We start from the raw sequence: 22158 nt of genomic DNA, 5'->3' as shown, positions 1-22158 counted from the left end.
ATGTTGTGAGTGCACCACACTCCACCATTACATCTGACAATTCATTCCAAACACGAAAGATCTCCGATGTGAAAGACAAGCGTGTCTCAGATCCCTTTTAAATTTTACCACTCTCCCCTTAAAACTGTGCCCTCTCGTTTTGAACCTGCCTGCCTGGTGAAGAAATATTCATTGACCATTTACTCTATCCGTTTCCCTCATGAATATATAAACCTCTGTATCCCATCCCTCAACCCCCAAGCTCCAGAGAAAGGTATCAGATCGTATTCAGCATCACGCTATACAGTACAAACTCTGTAAACCTTGCAAAATCCCCATAGATTCAAGAAATGAAATAGGGAAATCCTCGGCAATTACAGACCGGTCAGTCTCTCCTCTGTCGTCTGCAAGGTGTTAGAAAGGATTCTTATGGATAGGATTTATGACCACCTGGAAGAGCATGACTTGATTAAATGCAGTCAGCACGGCTCTGCGAGGGGCAGATCAAGCCTCACAAATCTTATTGAGCTCTTTGAGGATGTTGCTCGACAAGTTGATGAGCGTCGAACGGTGGGTGTGTTGTATTTGGACTTCCGCAAGGCATTTGATAAGTTTCCCCATGGTAGGATCGTTCAGAAGGTCAGGAGGAATGGGATAAAGGGAATTGTCGCTGTTTGGATACAGAATTGGCTGGTGGACAGAAGACAGTGAGTGATAGTGGAAGGGCTCTGTTCTTGGCCCTCTACTCTTTGTAATTTTTGATAATGACTTGGATGAGGAGAATGAAGGATGGGTTAGCAAGTTTGCAGATGACACAGAGGTTGGAGGTGTCTTTGACAGTATAGAGGATTGTTATAGGCTGCAGCGTGACATTGACAGCATGCAGAGATAGGCTGAGAGGAGGCACTTGAAGTCCAAGCAGGATAAATGTGAAGTGTTGCATTTTGGAAGGTCGAACTTGAAGGTTTAGTACAGGATTCTTTGCAGTGTGGAAGAACAGCGGGAACTTGGTGAGCAGGTACATAGATCCCTTAAAATTGCCACCCAAGTGGACAGGATTGTTAAGAAAGCATATGAGGTTTTGGTTTTCATTAACAGGGGGATTGAGTTTAAGATCCATGAGATCTTGTTGCAGCTCGATAAAACTTTGTTTATTCGGCACTTGGAATACTGTGGCCACTTCTGGTCGCCCTATTATAGTAAAGATGTTAATGTTGTGGAGAAGATTCAGAGGAGGTTTACCAGGATGCTGCCTGGAATTCAGGGCTTATCCTCCGAAGAGAGGTTGACTGAGCTCGGACTTTTTTGATTGGAAAAAAGAAGGAAGAGAGGTGACTTAATCGAGGTGTACAAGATAATGAGAGGCATAGATAGAGTTGATAGCCAGAGACTTGTTCCCAGGGCAGAAATTGTTCACACGAGGGGTCATAGTTTAAAGCTGTTTGGCGGAAAGTATGGAGGGGATGTCAGAGGCGGGTTCTTTACGCAGAGATTTGTGAGAACATGGAATGCTTTGCCAGCAGCAGATGTGGAAGCGAAGTCATTGGGGATATTTAAGAGACTGATGGATATGCATTTGGTCACAGAAATGTGAGGGTTCGTACATTAGGTTTACGTTACGTTTCAATAGTCGGCACAACATAGTGGGCTGACAGGCCTGTTCTGTGCTGAGCTGTTCTATGTTCTATGTTCTATTTACGATCGAAATTACGTCAAGTTCGTCATTGAATCTGCATAGGATAAGTGTCTGAAGTGAGGCGATGCTGAAACATAAGTCATGAAAAACGTTGTTGCGGGGTTCTGCATGATAGCGCGGCTGTATTTAAGGTGCTGTATTTAAATTGCAATCTTGATCTAGTCATTGATTTGAATTTCACCACGAATAGAATCACAGGTGAAGGTACTCTGTTCGCAGGATTTGATCCCATATTTGCCTGTTTTTTGACAGGAACTTTAACTAAGCCACAGGGACTGCCCAAACTCGACGCTTCAAAACCATCTGTGCATGTACTTGACTATTCGATCACAGTAACTCGGACACGTGTGTGTGTTTCACAGGTATTCGGTGAAAATTTAAAACCACCTCCGTTTATGCAGAAGAGTTTAAAAAACTGGATATTCTCCACTGAAAATGCACAGTGAGAGGCAATCTCTTATTGCTTTTGCTTTAAACTGATGCGTTCGCCTGTTTAAACTGACAGCATAATGAGGATGTGTCCATCCTCTCGGGGCCCATCAACCACCTTAATATGTGTAAATGAAAACTCACACCAAGCGGAATGGGCTCATTGCGGTGAATTGCTAAGGAGTGGTGTGTGAGTCAGTGTGACTAGTGGACAGAAAATACTGACACTAACACTGAGCCCTGCAACACCAGTTCCTCACTCACTTGCTGACTCATGCCTCTCAGTCATCATTGCCTTTCACTTCTCAAAATAATCCCGACCCCTTGCATGTGTTCCTTTAGAAACGGCAGCTTTTGCAAACACATTAGGGAGATAGTTATCACTCAATACAACGGCATGCACCGCCCATCCCTAACTACCCCAGAGATTGAGATTGTGAGTTACTCTACAGAACTCTGGATGTTCTCAATACCGGGGTATAGCCATGATGCCATGAGGGAAGGATTTAGACTGAGTGATATGGAAGGAACAGTGAGATAGTTTTAACTCGGATAGGCGAGATCCTTGGAGGGGGATTTGCGGTGATAGTTCTTGCTTGTATTTGCTGCTATTGCTCTTATAGACAGATCCAAGCAATCACTGAGTTGATCTGGCAGGATGCGTGTGTGTGTTCCGTGTGTAACCAGGAAATATTTTTTATTCGGATAATTCACAAAAAGATTATTAAATCTTAATTTCCTGACTGTGAATTAAATCCAAATCTGGGCGATGCAAACTGTGACTCGTGAGCAAGGATCTCCATTCATACTGACAGTAGTGTTTGGGACATGACCTGTACAAACGCTTGTGCCTGATCTTAACGTCATCATCGTCTTCATCAGCAGTGTTTCGCTCTCCACGTTTCCAAATGTTTCATATCATGACCCTAGGTTTCAATGTGAAGAAGGCAAAGTTGTGATCATCTGATGTTGTTCAGCAGATATTCTGCAGGAAGGTAAGTAAAGGCTGATACTATCAGGAGCTCATTTTGAGCTGCGCTGATGTGTCGACAGCAATAAAAGCTTCGTTACACTCGCCTCATTCTAGACGACGGGCTCGAAATGACCAGAGGTTTCTAGCTGAATTTATTCAGGCTCTAGAATGCAAAAGAATGCACATACCAAAATACAGTGAAAGGTCATGTTTCACAGAGTAAGGCCTTCCAAGTGAAGCAGTGACGGTGTTTATGTTTGGTGATTTTTCATCTTGTGAATGCTGTTTCCCCGATGTGGACCTTTACGTTACATATAGACAAGCTGTAGAAGCCATGCCTGCTCTTTAGGCCAGTGACGTAACGGGTAACGCGTCTAACGTGGAGTTAGGGGATTGTCGGTTTGCATTTATCTTTGTGAGGGTGCAGCATGGTCGTTCGATCCTGTTGTCTATCAGGAACAGAAGGGATTGGATTTTCGAATTTACCGTTTCCTTTGAGTCTTTGGTCCTCTTTCCACTCCAGCTCGCAGCAGCGTCTCACATTGTCTGTAGAACTGGCTTTGGTTTCATCAAAAGCTGATTTTTGTCGGATAAGCTTTTATGTGGGAGCAGAGAGCTGTAGTGAAGCACAAGGAGCTGGTCTAATCCTGAGACCTGTGCCACTCTGGGTTTTTCTGTCTGTGTCTCTCCTGTTGGAGAAAACGTATTGAGTTCCTCATGGGGGTGATAACACAGTGTGACCATGTCAAAATTCAGTCCCATTGTTGTGTCATTTAAGATCAAAGCGAGAACCTCATTGCCATTTGCATTGGAACGATCAGAACACAGAAGGTATGGAACAAAGTTGGAAACTGGGAATAGAATAGATGAATGTCTTTAAACACACTGCACCATGGGCCAAATGGCTTTTTCCATTCTGCAAAACTTGAAGTCGAGTAGAAACCAATCTGCAGTGAAGCTGTTCAGAAATGAAAGGCAAAAGCCATTTCACTGTGAATAAGTGCAACAGAGTCTGTCTTCGTCCCGTGTAATCTACTAGTTAGGATTTGGAACTGGCTAATTTTCCCTTTGCTTTCTGTCAGTGAGCAGTCACGTGGAATGGAGAAATGTTTCTTTTAGTGTCTACCTCAATATGTGTCTTTGTTTTCTTTATTGTCTCTGTATCCTCCTGAGCCTCTTTAACACTCTCCAAATCTCTGTCTGTTCATGTCCCTCATTTCCTATTTCTGCTCTTTGAAAAGCCTGACATTCAGAGACAGTTTGAGCGTCGAACGACTGAGAGGCTTTCCGGCCCCTGGCTGCAGTCGGTCGAAGTCGGCTCACATTCTCTGGAAAATGCGCCTGTCTCTTCGACCTTGGCAAGGAAACATTGTTCCTCAAAATATAATGACCCTTTCTAAGCTAATGTTGGATTCTTTATCCAACAAAAAAAAATGTAATTACATGACAGCTAAAGGAGAACAACGATGTATTTACGATTGGTATGCAACGAATGAATGGTGACAGCAGAGAATGAGGGCCATCATCTCGTGTTGTTTGTACCATTGCCACAATATTCCCCGGGAAGTCTGCAGTGTCTCCTACCCCATCCCTTAATTTCCAGAAAACTGGGAATGAAGGAAGGAGATAAGGAGAGGGAGAAGCAGAAGTGCTTGTGGAACTGATGAAATAATCTCCAGGTTAAAAAAGTACAACATACACTTCTGGAATTAAACCAGGAAAAAGAATCGGGAACGCGAAATCTGAACAGACAGCAATTCAAACTAGACGCTGAGTTGCTCGATCAGCAAAACAACATTTAAAACATAGAACAGAGAACAAGACAGCACAGAACAGGCCCTTCGGCCCACGATGTTGTGCCAAACATTTGTCCGAGCTTAAGCACCTATCCATGTACCTATCCAATTGCCGCTTAAAGGTCACCATTTGCAATAAATATCGAGCTTTCAATAAAATGAGCAGACACCACTGTGATGAGAGGTGCTGTAAACTCCCAGCTAAACCACGGCTCCACGATAAAAGCGAGCTTTCTCGTCCATATGTGCAATTCCTGAACCACTTGCTCACAAAGAACTCGGAAGTGCGTTTTTTGTATCAACGTTTCTCAGTATGAATTGCAATCAAACTTCGCTTTTACAAAAACAGTCATTTCAAGAATGAGCATTCCCCAACGAAAACGCACACAAAAAAGACAATCTCTTCTTGCCTTGGCTTCCAACTGATATTTTCAGCTGTTTAAACTGACAGAATAAAGAGGTTGTGTTCAACCTCTCGCGTCCCATTAACCACGTTAATACACACGCCGGGATTTTCAAACCAAGATGAAAAGACTCATTGTGGTGAATTGACAGCAGCGGTGTGTAAGTCATTGCTAACAGTGGGCAGTAAATGCTGAACCAAAAGCACCAACACTGAGCCTTGCACCACCAGCTCTACAATCGCATCGTGACTCATGTCTCCCAGTCACCAGTGCATTTAACTTTAATTTTTCTACCCTGCACCTCTTCTCACCTTCGTCTCGACCGTTTGCAGGTGTCGGATCAGAGCATGCAATTATTAGAAATGCATTTGTGGGACACGGATGTGTTTCAATGCAATAAGATGCATTGCTCATCCCTCGTTGTCTCAGTGATGTCGGGGATGAGTTAATTTTTTCAACTCTTCAACTCCTTCGCATGGAGGTACGAACATGAAACCGCAAGAGATGGAGAAGAGCAGACAATTTCCAATTTGTTAACGTATCTCACCCAGGGAAGAGCAACGGACTCCACTCTGTCAATGTGACTCAACCAGGGAAGAGCAGTCTGACGTCACGCTATGAATGTAACTCAAACAGGAAATTGTAGTCTGGCCACACTCTTTCAAAGTAACTCACACAGAGAAAACCAGACTGATTCCATTCAGTCTTTCTCATTCATCCAGGCAAGAGCAGACTGAACCCACACTGTCAATGTTTCTTACCCAGCGAAGACAGTACTGAAATTACTCCTTCTGATTAACTCACCCAGGGAAGAACAGACTTTCACGACTGTGACAAGGAAACACGCCCAGGGAGGAGCAGACTGACCTGATTCTGTTGACGTAGGTCACCAAGGGAAGAAGAGACTGAGCGCACTCTGTGATATAACTCATTCAAAAAGGAGCAGACTGACCCCATTCTGTTAATATGACTCTCTCAGGGAAGAACAGATGGAGCCCACTCTGTCAATGTGACTCGACCAGGGAAGAGCACACTGACCTCACGCCATCAATTTAACACAACGAGAAAATTGCCGACTGACCGCACTCTGTCAATGCAACTCAACCCAGGAAGAACAGACTGACTCCACATTCTCAAAATAACTCACTCCATGAAAAGCAGACTGACGCCACTCTGTCAATTTAACTCACACAGGAAAGCGTAGACTGACGCCATTCGGTCAATGTAATTCACTCAGGGAAGAGCAGACTGGCAACATTCAGTCAGTGTAAATCACACAGGGAAGAGCAGACTGACTAAATAGTCTTAGTGTAATTCATCAGACTGTTCCAACCCAATCAATATAAGTCGTGCACTGAAGCGCAGTCTGACCCCACTCTGTCAATGTAATTGACTCAGGGAAGAGCAGACTGATCCCATTCTGTCTATGTCACTCACCCAATGAATGCACACGTCCTCAAGAATCCTCTCAAGTACGTCCAGACAGTCTCCAATTCCCTGTCTCTGTAGCCGTGTATGTTCCATGGCAATTCCAAATAACCAGCAAATGTTTAGAATGTGACAGCAAACCAGAGCATCCACGCAGACACTGGGCGAATGGGCAAACTCCACACGGACTGTCACTGAAGCCTGTAATGGAAACCAAACCTGACAGCAGTCGTGCTTATAAAATGGCTGAACGGAAACCAAGCAAAAATAATAGTGTCCCTGTGTGCTGCGACGATTCTGAGTATTAATTAAACCTGACCTGCTGTACTAACTTTCCATTTTCATCACTGCTAAACTTCTTCGAAGCAGTGCAGGCACTTTCGTTTTTCAGGTTTCCTACATCCCGCTTTCATACGCTTTAACGTCATCATATTTCTGACTTTAAAAAACTACGTCATAACAGATTGGCAACTGAAGAATGAGCTCTGCTTCGTTCTTCACTGATGTTGATGGTTGTAATACAGCATTTTCGAGTAAGCCTTGCTGCGCTTGGGGGTGGTGATTTTTTGCCAGTTTGGCTTTCTTTCCATTTTAGGTCTGTTATTTCAGTTTAGTACTTTCGAGTTCATTGTGAAGAATTCTGAAGAAGACTTTTTCAAGTCAAAATTGTAACTGTGTTTTCTGTCTAAAGACAGACGTAGCTTCATTTCTATTTTCTTATAAAATGATCTTCTTCTGATCTTTGTAAGTGAAATAGGGTGCATTGCTTTTGATCGGTTGCAGTTTCAAAATCAAGAGAAACATGAAGGAGAGAATATCAAAGCACACAAAACACAGAGTTGTTAAGAGAATTCTTGTAGCACTGTTGGACAAGAAAGGCAGAAGAAGATAACGGTTCAATAACATTTAGTCTGTGGAAATGATATGTGACCTAACGTCAAAATTTATATTTTCGTTCTCCCAGTACATTGTGTTGACTCCCAGAAAGCATTGATTGTGTTCTGTATTCACGTTGTATTGCCATACCTGTCTTCTGGTCGACCGTAGACAACTTGAATTTGCGTCTGCATTCAATGAGGTTTCGCTCTTTCTTTCGAGAAGCAAACCTGTGAGTTATACAACACTTGTCATGCTGATGGCTATGAAGTTCAAAATGAATTACGGTTGATGGATCGTGAGCAAAAATAAAATGATCCACTGGCGAACAGATGCCACCACGCCCCATTCCTACATGGGGCCTGAAGCGATCCACTGGCAGAGTCTACAGACAGGAAATGTCTAAGTGACTAGTTATTTGTTAGGTTTAATTTGATACCTATGTTAGTGCTATTTTGGTGCAGAGGTGGGTCAACATCTCTGACGCTCCAGCCAATATTTAAGTCACATCAACTCCATGGAGTGTCTTCTCATATCTGACCATGCGGACAAGAAAATATCTCCCTTTGATAGCTATGGTACTTTCATTAAAATGGGAGTATGTTGACCTTAGCAATTCAGACCGCCAAGGTGAATAATTGGCAGTTGGTTCTTCAAGCTGAGCTCTCCTCACCATCTGCTCCAACGAAGGTGGTGGATAAGATCCCCATCTATCATTTTGATCGATTTTAGCCTCAACAACAACCTATTGTTCTGAAAGTTGCCACTGAGGTGGATAGAGCTTGTCAGAAGGTCTATGATGTATTAGCGTTAATTGCAGAGGGATTGAATTCAAGAGTCGTGAAGTCATGTTGCAGCTGTACGGGACCTTGGTTAGACCACATTTGGAGTACTGTGTGCAGTTCTGTTCGCCTCACTTTAGGAAAGATGTGGAAGCTTTGGAGAGGGTGCAGAGAAGATTTAGCAGCATGGTGCCTGGAATGGAGAATAGATCGTACGAGGATAGGTTGAGAGTGCTAGTTCTTTTCACATTCAAACGGCGAAGGATGAGGGGTGACTTGATAGAGGTTTCTAAGATGATCAGAGAAATAGATAGAGTAGACAGTAAAATCTTTTCCCCCGGGTACTACAGAGTGTTACACGGGGACATAATTTTAAGGTGAAGGGTGGAAGGTGTAGGGGGGAAGTCAGGAGTAGGTTTTTAGATTAGATTAGATTACCTACAGTGTGGAAACAGGCCCTTCGGCCCAACAAGTCCACACCGCCCCGCCGAAGCGCAACCCACCCATACCCCTACGTCTACCCCTTAACTACACTACGGACAATTTAGGATGGCGAATTCACCTGACCTGCACGTTTTTGGACTGTGGGAGGAAACCGGAGCACCCGGAGGAAACCCACACAGACACGGGGAGAATGTGCAAACTCCACACAGTCAGTCGCCTGAGGCGGGAATTGAACCCGGGTCTCTGGCGCTGTGAGGCAGCAGTGCTAACCACTGTGCCACCGTGCCGCCCTGGTTCTTTACCCAGAGAGTGGTAGGGGCATGGAATGCGCTGCCTGTGGGAGTGGCAGAGTCAGAATCATTGGTGACTTTTAAGCGGCAATTGGATCGATACATGGATGGGTGCTAAGCTAGGACAAATGTTCGGCACAACATCGTGGGCCGAAGGGCCTGTTCTGTGCTGTATTGTTCTATGTTCTATGTTCTATGTTCCAATGTTACACCACAAGCAGAGGGCTAAGTCTACTTTTCATCATTAATTTTCAATTTCAGTTCTTAATGCACAGTTTCTTACGAATATGGACAGGGGGAGTCCGTTAACATTCCATTTCTAATATTTCAAGACTTTCTAGTCCGTTGAGCCATTCTTCTGCCAGGCAGCTCGCATTGAGAGGAGAAAACAAATCTTCTCATTGTCGGCGCTAAACATTCTCTGATTCTATGGTAAGATTTGCTCGACTCGTGAGCTCTTTTCTCGTCCTGCTTCTGAATGAAACAATGTTTGAAATGTTCTTGAAATGGATATGTCAGTGTTGGACTGGGATGTAAAAAGTTAATAATCACACAACACCAGGTTATAGTCCAACAGGTTTAATTGGAAGCAAACTAGCTTTCGGAGAATCGCTCCTTCATCGGGTGGTAGTGGAGGGCTCAATCCTAACACACAGAATATGTAGCAAAAATTTACAATGTGATGTAACTGAAATTATACATTGAAAAATTTATTGTTTGTTAAGCCTTTCATCTGTTAGAATGCCATGATAGTTTCACTTCATTCATGCGTAAGTCACAAAACATTTTTTTAAAAAGTTGTATTCTCAGGTTAGCTGTTGACAATGGAGATAGCTAAACAATATGTTGAAGGTGTTAGCCCCCTATGTTCTCTGTCTATGCCATGACGTGCAGATTGACTCTAATCTAAAAAGTGAGATAACAGGGTTTTACGTGAATTCATTTACAGAATCAAATGTTCTTGATTTCGAACTCGTCAACAGGTTCGATCCTTTTTATCTGTTCTCTTGTCATGTCAGACCTGTTGATTACTTCTTGTCTTTTGGTTTTGTCGTGGCCATCTGACAGTTTATCTGATTGGCATTGAACGACAGTATTTGCTGAAAATGTATGAACTACTGTTCAAGTGGCCCCTGTAAATGTAGAATTTCTTGGCGCAAGCAACCACTATTCCAGGAATAATGCTGTTTTTAATCCTCTCGGAGCGCTGTCACCAATTAATTGTTAAAACGAATTGAATACTTTTGACCACGGATTTCATGTACTGAATTATTTCAATATTTTTAAAGCAACAAGTAAACATGCTTACAAAGTCTGGAGAAGTGTGGGCTACAACTCCTGAAAAGGATGAGGAAAATCACAAATTGGAGGTAATGACGACAGAAGATGCTAGAAAGGCATAATCGACAAAAAAAAACTGGAGCTGGAAACAAAAACTACAGAAGTTCCTGCAGGATCAGAACAGCAGGAGAGTCGACGTTTCGAGCAGGACCATTCGTCAGGACTGGAATGGGAGAAGGGAGCTAACAATTAATTACAGGGAAAGATGGGGCTTGCAGGACAGGTAGGTAAGATGTTTATAAATGAGTGCATGAAGGAGGAGCATAAGATTGTCAGTGGAGGCTGTGGAAAGTGTCAGTGGGAAAGAAAATTGATACGTTAGGTGAGTTCCAGGAGATAAGGTGGAGAAGGAGGGCTGGACCTGCGATTAGGTGGTGGTTGTGGAGATTTGGAACCTGATGACTTCTAGGTTTCAGCCTTAGGTTTGTATGTTTCTGAGGCGGAAGATGAGGTTTTCTTCCTAAAGTTTAGGCGTGGCCTTATTTTGACAGATGAGGAGTTCCTGGTAAGATCCGTCGTTGGGCGAGTGGGAGTGGAATTTGAGATTAATAGCAACCGGGAGTTTGAATGGTATGGGCGTGCATAAAAAGGATGCTCCTGAAATAATCACCGATTTCCACTCGGTCTTTTAGGATCCAACTGCTGCTGCCCCACATCACCTCGCAGTGGGCTTTCCTGACCTAGGGCGACGTAATTTCAGTTTTCTTAGGCATAGGGAAAATAGGAAACCTAGTATTTACAAGAAATATTTCAGTCTGCAAACATTTCTACAGTCCAGTAACTGGCCAAAAACGAACATGACCAGGAGTTCGTGCTAGGCTAAAAACAAACCCAAGCTGGTGAGCTCTCTCGTCCATTCTACTCTGTAATGTCTCCACTCTGGACAAAAAGTTGTTTTTCATCTTTCTGTGTCAGGCTTCTCAGCGTGAGTGTATATTCTGCTGCGTCTATGTTTTCAAGGAAACATAACTTAGCGACAGAGTTCCAGTCACTTCCATCCAGCTCAGTGGTCTTGCCTTGCTTTCCACTGACAGTAATGCAGTTCTGTGCAGGAAGGCTCGCGGTCAGAGTCTGTGTGTCTACATCAACACGAAATGGTGCAAAGATTCTGTGCCAATCTACGGTTACTGCTCCTCACTGGTGCAGTTGGTCATTGTTGGTTGCAGACCATTTTATTTCGCATGGGAATTCACTGCTGTCCTTATAGTCGGTGTATACCTCTACATGCCTTGCAGTGCTACTGCACAGGAGGCACTATGTGAACTGTATGAGAGTATTAGGAGACTGTGTAGTGCACCACTTGATGTTACTCTTTATTGTTGCCGGAGATTTTAACAATGCAAATCTCAAGTCTGTGCTCCCTAAATTCTATCAGCATATCGACATTGTGTTGGGGGGGGGGGGGGGGGGAAGCACGCTGCATCTTGTTTTTGCAAACATCCACCATGCGAACAGGGCAGAGTCTGCCCGCACTTTGGCTCCTCAGACGACATCATTATTATGCTAATTCTATCTTAGAAACAGCTGGTCAGATGTCTCAAACCGGTTCTGAAGCAGTTGAAAGTCTGGCCAGCAGGAGCCATTTCATCTCTTCAAGATTGATTTGAGCACACTGACCGATATGTATTTAATGAGGCAACTAATGGTGACTCCGTCAACTTCGAGTATTTGCTACATTAGAAAAAGTATTAAAGATATCACTGTGACTAAGGCTATCACCTGTCTCCTCGACCAGAAGCCGTGGATGACCATGAAGGTGCATACACTGCTGAGGACCCATCATTCAACCTTCAGAGCACGTGGCCAGGTAGCATTGACAACTGCGAGGGCCAATTTGTACCACCCATCAAAGAGGCAAAGTGTGCAACCGTGCAGAAAATATGCAACATATTTCAGAACAGTGAGATGCAGAGCATGTGGAAAAACATGAAACAAGCTCCAGCATAGCATCGCCTGTTGGGGTTGGTGATGCCTCCATACCGGATGAGTTGAGCAGATCTATACATGTTTGGACCACAAAATGATGTTGCAACGAGGAAGACCATTCCAATGACTAGGTGCTGTCTCTTGCCACAACTGACATGAGGAAATCTCAATGCCGAGTTAATCCGGAAGGCTGCTGGACGACATTACATCTCCGGCATAATGCTCAGAGGATGCTCTGATGTGTTGACGGATGTTCTCACGGACATCGTTAACATCTCCCTGAGTTGCACCATACTTCCAACGTGCTTCAAGTAACTATCATCTTCCCTGTGCTGAAGACGTCTTCGTTGTCCTGCCTCAAATAATGCTGCCCCGTTGCGTTAGCACTCATCATCATGAATTGATTACAGAGGCTGTGGTGAGATGTATTAAGACCCTGCTGCACTCCCCTTCCCCTTACTGGAAACTCTGCACTTTGTGTATCATCCCAATCGCTGAACAAATGATTCCATCTTTACAAACCTCCATCTGGCCTCACTCACCTGGGCAAGAAGGACACCGATATCAGATGACTGTTCATTGAATTCAGTTCTACATTTAACACTGTCATTCCTCAGCACCTGACTGAAAAGACGGGTCTGCTGGGTTTGAATGCCTCCCTCTTTAACTGGATCCTGGACTCACTGACTGGGAGACCACAGTCAGTACGGATTGGGAACAGCATCTCCAACAGTATCACACTGAGCACGGGACTCCTCAGGACTTTGTACATAGTCCACTCGTGTTCTCCCTGCTTTCACGCGACTATTCAACGATGTCCAGCTCGTGTTATATTATTAAGTTCGCTGTTAACTAGACGGTAGTGGATCTCATCAGCAGGGCTGATAAGTCAGCATGCAGAGTCGAGGTGTAGCAGCTAAAGGACTGCTGTGAGCCAGCACCTAGTCTCTAAACGTGGATAATACGAAAGAGATGGCTGTTGACTTAAAGACGGCACAGAGCCATAACTCTTTGCTGGATATTGATGGTTCCCCCTTGGAGATTGTGAAAAACAACAAATCTATTTGTATCAATCTGGTGGGTAGTCTCACTTCGTCCCACCAAACCAGCTACACAGCGAAGAAAGCACAGCAGCGTCTCTATTTTCTGAGTAGGTCGAGGAAAGGCCATGTCCCGCATGCTGTCCATACCACATTCTACAGAGCGTTCATTGAGGATATCCTGAGCAGCTGCATCACTGCCTGGTTTAGGAACTTCATCAGCTTGGATCGTAAGAACTTACATGAGATAGTGAGGATAGCTGAGATAATCATCGGGATATATTTCTCTCCATCAAATAAATTTTCAAACCAAACTGAATCCGTGAGGCTGACATCATTTTGGACCACCCCACATACCTTTGACTCAAAATCTCTGCGTTCATGCCATCTGTCAGAAATTACAAGAAAATAATAGTCTCCACGGCCTGACTATATAAGTGTTTCTTCCTCCAAGCTTTCAAGCTTCTCAACACTGTATGATCACACTCTCTTCATTTGCAATTATTTGGCGACTTTTTGAATGGCAGCTAAAACAATATTTTGCTGAAGATCTGGTCTCTTTCCTATCAGAACGATTCTGTGAAACTTGAACAGATTCACAAAAGATTGACAAGGATGTTCTCAGGATTGGAGGTTTTGAGTTAAAGGGAAAGCTTGAATAGGCTGTGATGCATCGAAGGCTGAGGGGTGCCTTTATAGAGGTTCATGAAATAATGACGGACACGAATAGGATAAACAGAACAGGTCTTTTTCCTCGGGTGGTGGAGTCCAGAACGAGAGGGAATATGTTTATGGTTAGACTTGAAAACTGTACAAGGAACCTAAGGGACAACATTTTCACACAGAAGGCGGTAATTGCATAAAATGAACTGCCAGAGGAAGTGGTGGAGGCTGTTACAATTAAAGGTTTTAAAAGCCACCTGTATGATTCTATGAATAAGAAGGGTTTAGCGGGATATCGACTGAGTGCCGGCAAATGGGAAGAGATTAAGTTTGGATATCTGGCTTGCATGACGAGTTGTACCGAGGGGTCTGTGTTCTTCAATCTACATCTGTATGACTCTGTGACTCTATTAATCTAGAATAATCACAAATTGTTGGTCGGAAATATTATCTCAGCTTGCCTTTCGACAGATCCTAGAAATTGACGCACTCATTACCTGAAGTTACATCGCTTCTTATTTTGCTTCATTCCACCACAAACATCCACATTTCACGATAGCTCATCACATGTGTTGAAACTTATTCATGTTGGAAATTTCATGTTGGCTTTTCTCTGTCTAGAAATTTCATTTATTCTTTTAGATGAATCTGACAGTCTTGAAATTACTTCGAATTATTTACAGTCGGACGTTGTCTTTCAATTCAACGTAAAGCTCAGCCTCCACGAAATCCAAAATCCTGCAAAGGAATTAATGACTTTAAAGAGCTTCGACGCTGTGAACAGGATTCGAACCTGCAGGGGAACTCCCATTGAATTTTGAATCCAACGCCGTAACGTCTCGACCATCACACCTGTAGCAACTCTGCAACTTTTCATAGTAAAACAACTGAATCAATGAAATATATGAGTTCTTAGAAGAACAAATTGTCAAGACACAAGGATTTCGCCAAGTCCTTTGAAATTGGGAAAATTCGGCCATAATTTTTTTTGCAGTTTCAAAACATGAGATGCAATCTCATCGAAAGTTGCAAAATATTTCAAGAAATAAGCAGGATGGTGCTTTTAAATTGTGTTCCCTCATGTGAATCGATAAACATGCGAGCACAATTTTAAAATAAAGCATTGTGATTTATGACCACGAAAAGGACGAGTTGAATTTGTCTTCGCTGTGACAAATTTCGCTATTCTCCACTACAGTGAGCTGTGGTTATTTGGTATTTGAATGCCTTTAAGTTGCGTTTGCTTGTTTTTGAATTAAGAACGGCCTGAAGCTTTATGTGTTTATGCCTGTACAATGCTTAGATGTGTTCAAGCGCACGTGATCAACTTAAATAGTGGAGCAGGCTTTCCAGAATAAATTGCCTTCTCATTCTCTTCTGTCCTTTCACAATTACCTTGAATACACTCCAAAGGTACTTCATTCGCATGAACCTGCTCCGATCACAACACTCTCTCTCGTACAGGATCTTCCGGTGCTTCCAAAAAAAACATTCGAATGATAAAATTATTTTCATCATTTAAAAAAAATTGTCACTAAATATAAAGACCATGTCTCATACGCTTAAAGGCTGCCCTATGGAAAAAAGTCCAGTGTTCAGATAACATTGACTGCATCGCAAGAATCATCACAGAATGTTACAGAAATAAAGCTATCTGTGACCTTCCAAAAGGCAACTATACTTTGGAGCATCTGAAGTCAGATGGAGATAAAGACCCGATTGAACAGAAGACACGGTTTCATAGAATAGGCAAATTGTTATGGCGGAAGAGGATGCCATTCGACATGTTGTGGGCTATAAGGCATAGGAGCAGGAATTATGCGACTAAGACCATTGAATAGTCAACAATTCAATCATGGCTGATCAGTTTCTCAAACTTTGTCTCCGGCCTTCTCCCAGTCATCCTCAATTCCCTTGATACTCATTACTCTATCTATCACCATCTTAAATATACTCAACGACCCGGAATCTATCACCTTCTGTGGCAATGAATCACCTTGACTCACCACTCGCTGGCTGAAGAAGTTAATCCTTCTTTCCGTTCTAAAAGGTCTTCCCTTTGCCCTAAGGACGTGCACTCGGATACGAGTCTCTCCCAAAATGCAAACATGTTTCTAACATCTTCTCTGCGTTGGCCACTCAATGTTCTTTACGTTTGAACGAGATCCCCGCTCAGCCTTCCAACCTTCATTGTGTATCGCCCCAGAGTCTTCATAACCTCCTAATATGTGAAACATTTCATTCCTCGGACCATTCCAGTGAACCTCTTCCTAAACATGCCTGGTAGCGTTTGCTAAATGCGAACCATTACCTCATGAATGTCTCCTGATTTTTCGCATTAACTTTGTGCACTATTCTACCGTATATTTGCCCAATGCACTTTGGATTGACTCAATAGTTTTGTTTCAGGACACTTCCATCTCGTGGATCCCATTCCCTAATATCTCATTGTTGATTTAAAAAAAAACATTCATGGAATGATAAAATGGCTGGCTATGTCAGCATTTCTTGTCCATCCCTAATTGCTCAGAAGGTATTAAGTTTCAACAAGATTTGTGCGGATCTGAAGTTACATTCCCACCGGAAAGGTCAATGGCGAATCAAATGGTAAAGTTATGATGCATACCTCCGCTCACCAGAATGGCAGCAGAACAGAAGTGACATTGCTGAAAGAATAGGCAGGTGCGCAGAGAGATAGAGTTGTCTCATTATTAAGAATGGAATTGAGTCAATGATCAATAATAAGAAATAAAGTAAGTTCAGATGGTGTAGAATCTGTGTCGGTAGAATTGAGGAATCAAAAAGGTGAAAAAATGTCGTTGGAATTGTGTACAGGGAGTTGGGGTGCAAGATACACCAGGAGGTGGAAAGATCTGCAGGATAGGTAAAATTACAGCGATCATGTGGGATTTCATTATGCAGATTGACTGGGAATTCAGGTTGATAATGGTTCGCAAGAAAAGGATTTTGTGGAATGTCTATGAGATGGCTTCTTGGAGCAGCTTCTGTTGGCAGAGTAGATGAGGGGAGCTTAAGGTGAAGGAAATCATAGGAGGCAATGGTCACAACATGATTGAATTTACTCTGCAATTTCAGATGGAGAAGTTAAAATCAGAAGCAACGGTATTACAGCTGAATTAAGACAATTACAGAGACATGAGTGAGGAGCTGGGTATAATTGACTGGGAGACAGGCCCAGCAGGAAAGGCAGTGCAACAGCAATGACAGGAGACTTTTGAATTTTTTTTAGAGGCGAGGAAGTGGCATTGTTAGAAGCTTGTCTGTCTGGCAGAAAGCAGAGAGTGGGGATGAAATGTTCGTTATCATGATGGCAGCCGATGACGTGGTGTTCCACAAGGCTGAGTGTTGGCATGGTAACTTTTTACTCATTACGCTAACAATCTAGATGAGGGAATCGAAAGCACTCTGGCTAAGTTTGCAGATGATGAAAAGATAGGCAAATGGACAGGTCGTGTTGAGGAGGCGGAGAGGCTGAAGAAGGATTTCAAGATGTAAAGAAATTGACAAATGCATTCCAGTTTTGGAAAGTGTGAAGTCGTGAATTTTGGAACAAAGAAGAGAGGCATGGTCTATCGAGCATCATGCATCCTGAGTGAAAGAATAGTCATGGGAACTACAACCTTCTCATTGTCTGTTTAGAATATAAGGAGTGATTGTCGATCCCACTCAGTGTTCAATGCAATCACCTCGTATTCTATCACAGCGCTCCCGATCAACTTTCTCTCACTCCTAGTGGTGCTATCATCACAGAGATTAATCTGGTGGAACTCTTGTTCATTCCCCTGAGGTAAGGAGCTCACACCTTATGAAGGAGAGAAAATCTGCCCACAATGCCCCAAATAGTGCCTCAACAACACTCTCAGGTTAGATCGCAATAATTCCTTTCCCTCACTTAGCTGGCTCCATTTCTTTTGTGTGAAATAGGAAACTATTAATTTACGATGCACTGTCACTGATTACAAATTTAAAACATCCTTACATCTGAAGGTCAGCAACAATAATGCCAGCACAGGAGGTGCTTATCGAGATGGACATCACTCTCAGCGGGAGACTCAATCACAAAGAATCCATCTAAAACACTGAATGGCCACCTACACGAATGGAAATCAGCTGCAGGAATTTAGGAGAGAGGCAGTGCAAGGGAGGTATCTTTCCTTTTGATCTGCCCTCACGGGATTTGTGCAGACCTGCTCAGGCCAGCATCTTATGCCTTACTTGAACTGAGTGTTCAGTTGCTCCACAGGACAGTAAAGAGTAAAACACAGTGCTGTGGGTTTGCAGTTACACAGAGACTTGACCAGGGAAGGATGACCCACTGCTTTCTCTCATGGACATGAGGCAAGCCGATATCAACAGATTATTACTCTGTGGCTCTAGATTGTGAGCCAATGGTGTGACCAACATACACTGTCTTCCCATCTTTCAGATTTTATGCAGAGAACAAGTTCAAAATTTCAAGTGCAATTACTTTACAATGGATTCGTGGTAAGAAGGGTCTTGAAACAGCTGTATCCGGAATTAACAAATGCACAAATTATGGTTTATTCAGGGGTTGCACTGAGGCTGAAGAGGAGCCTGGACGTCATAATGGTGGTACTCGAAAGGATTGGTGAGTGCGGAGGGTATGGAGATGTAAACTGTGCAGGAGAAAATGAATCAAGGAATTTGAGAACAGTCTGTTTCATCCTCACAGATCGGTGAGTAATTTGTATTGAGTATTTGCTAGCTATAATTTCAAGGAATGGAATCATTGATTGGAAATAAAAACGGTGATTAGCACCCTTCCAAAATTTACATATCATGATAATCAATTCAGTTCAGACCGTTTCACTAGACAGCTCGAGTGACTTACCAGAAACACCAAATATAGCAATGATAGGATAGTAACCAGCTTGAATAACCAACAGTACATCTTCAATCCGCGATGCTAAAGATATCCAGGGCTGAGAAAGCCAGGAAAGACCAGCAGATAAACTTCTGTCCATTCTTGCAAAATTTCAGTCGAATTGTTGTGGTTCTGTTCGCCGAGCTGGGAATTTGTGTTGGAGACGTTTCGTCCCTTGTCTAGGTGACATCCTCGGTGCTTGGGAGCCTCTTGTGAAGTGCTTCTGTGATCTTCCCTCCGGCATTTATAGTGATTTCTATCTGCTGCTTGCAGTTGTCAGTCCCAGCTGTCCGTTGCAGTGGCCGGTATATTGTGTCCAGGTCGATGTGTTTATTGATTGAATCTGTGGATGAGTGCCATGCCTCTTGGAATTCCCTCGCTGTTCTCTGTTTGGCTTGTCCTATAATCGTAGTGTTGTCCCAGTCGAACAGTGACAGCCAGACTACTGCGATCAGTAGGACCTATAACAGCACACAAACCAACAGCCAGTCTCAGACAACAACTCACCAGGACAAAAGATCCGATACCCAGCATGAGCAAAACCAATATAGTGTACAAAATCCCATGCAAGGGCTGCACAAAACACTACATAGAACAAACAGAAAGACAACTAACAATCCGCATCCATGAACACCAACTCGCCACGAAATGACACGACCAGCTATCCTTCATAGCCATATACGCAGATGACAAGTAACATGAATTTGACTGGGACAACACTACTATTATAGGACAAGCCAAACAGAGAACAGCTAGGGAATTCCTAGAGGCATGGCACTCATCCACAGATTCAATCAATAAGCTCATCGACTGGGCCCAATATACCAGCCACTGCAACGGGCAGCTGGAACTGACAACCGGAAGTGGAAGAGACGAACCACTACAAATGCCGGAGGAAAGATCAGAGAAGCGCTTCACAGGAGGCTCCCAAGCACTGAGGATGTCACCTAGACAGGGGACGATACGTCGGCAACACAAATTCCCAGCTCAACGAACAGAACCACAACAACGAGCACCCGAGCTACAAATCTTCCCACAAAGTTTGATTTTCAGTCTAATGTTCACAGATTCTGATCCAGTGTTGGAACATTCAAGTCGAATGCTATCAGTTTCTGAGCTCTCCTCACCCTCTCTCTGAAGCAGCGGATCCCTGTTACTGGTGTGGGTGATGCTCACGCTCATACGATGGGACAAAACACTGAAAGCATTCCTTATTCATCGAAGAGAGACGCATAGGATCCATGGAGACTGACATTATCACAATTGCTGAATGAACAGCTCAGTTAATCCCTTTCAATTCAATACTATTTCATTAAAATTCAAAATAACTTTGAACATTAGTGCATTCTGGGTGTGATATATGAGTGTGACTGAAGGAAGGACTGTTGAAGATGGAAGATTGTTTGCGTGTAATCATTCAGTCTGCCTTGGGTATGGAAATGATGCCAGAGGTTTAACAGAACATAAACATGCTTCTCTGCTCTTACATGGATAAACAAATCCTGTAACTACAGATCAGTTATTGCAATATTCAGATTGTTATTCCAGAATCAGCGAGGGCTGGTGTGGGTCATGTTGTTGATGTTATCGATGTTAAGAAACTGTGACGGTGTATCACTTACTGGACTTCATTTACATTGTAATTATGACATTGGGGAAAAGAAAGAAGGTGGAGAGGATTCGGGGGCATGGCTGTTCAGTCTGAGTGGAGGAACAATGATGCCCCCCAATCACTAGGATTGGAACTCATAACTCATTATAACTGATATAAAGAACAGATTCAACCATACATCTACAATGAGGTATTAATAGAGACAATATTAATGAAATGCATTTATGCAATTCAAAATACAGGAAAGCAATGATTTTCTATACAGACTGAAATATGCACACTACAAAGGGATTGTTTGTTAAAATGCACTCCTGATATGGAGCTATATAAATTGAAATGTGGATTACCAAACTATGGAGGTGGTGTGAAATATTTATCAATCATTATTTGATCTACAGCTGAGTTCCTGATTTCCCCTCCGTCAGTGTAATGGAAAATTAACAAAATTAACATTTTCTGTGAAACATGAAAGAGAATGCTATGCTAAATTTCAAACTTTTCTGAACTTTACAAATAGTTTGATGAATTCTGCAGTCGAGGAGACAGCTTGTCTTTTCTGAACATTGTAAACATTCGTCGTGGTCTGCCGAGCAGTCGAAATCAGCAGAAAAGGAAAACATAGAGACAGTTATTTCCACGGCAAAGGAATGAGAAAATAAGAACTCGAATGTTTCCCAGCTCTTGTCCTTGAGCATGTGATAAGAATAGTTGACAGGAATATATGAATTTTGTTCAGGGTCCTTACACAAAGCGCTTTTTGCCAAGTGTATTGGTTCCCTGCAGTGCTTAAAAATAAAGCTTTTTCTTTGCTCTTGATAGCTTCTGAGTTCAGTCAGTTTAATGTCCATGACAGTAAACGTGGGGGTTCGTCCAGTATCCCGCGTTTAGGTAAGATTCTGAAGATTCCTAGGAGGCGCAGGTGGCAGCACCTTGATGGTCCTTCACATCATCTTGAGTACTGAAGTTTCCTTTTTGCGTGAGAGGACTGGGAATCTGTGGATTACGCCAGAGCTGGGAGTTTGAATCCAATAGTGTGGGGGTAAGAGCGGTCGCTTTAATAATCCTATGTAGAGACTCATTCTAAGAGAATAAATTAATCAGGAAGAGGGTTCAGTAAACTCTCGCACGGTATTCAAGCAGAACTCAAGGGGAAGGATTGCCATCTCTAGAGTGGTTAAGAGACAGCAGGCTAAGGGTGGTTTTAGACTTGGAACCAACACAGGTTGACTTTGACTCGCCTAATACATACCGGGTACGTGGTATCTTGGTTTACAAAAAAAAAGACATTGTGGTGGACGCGCCCAATGCGAGAGGAGACCTCCAGAGGGAAAGGCAAGTCAAATGGAAAAGATAACGGTACTGCGAGAGACCTGACACTTTTCCAGTAAAATTTGAAATGGGCTTCAGCAAGACCAAACAAAAAAAGGGTTAACAGAGGGCTTGGAATGGCCAACCAACAATACAGCATGTGTTAAATAATTACGGCCCAGAGTCTGTAAAGCAGTTAGAATTGTGGATCAAGGAATGTGGTTTTAGTAAAAGGCAATTGGAAATACTGAGGTCAGGGTTGGAG

This window comes from Chiloscyllium punctatum, chromosome 17 (genome assembly GCF_047496795.1).
Source record: "Chiloscyllium punctatum isolate Juve2018m chromosome 17, sChiPun1.3, whole genome shotgun sequence".
In the NCBI taxonomy this organism is placed as follows: domain Eukaryota; kingdom Metazoa; phylum Chordata; class Chondrichthyes; order Orectolobiformes; family Hemiscylliidae; genus Chiloscyllium; species Chiloscyllium punctatum.
This window is presented reverse-complemented; position numbering follows the sequence as displayed.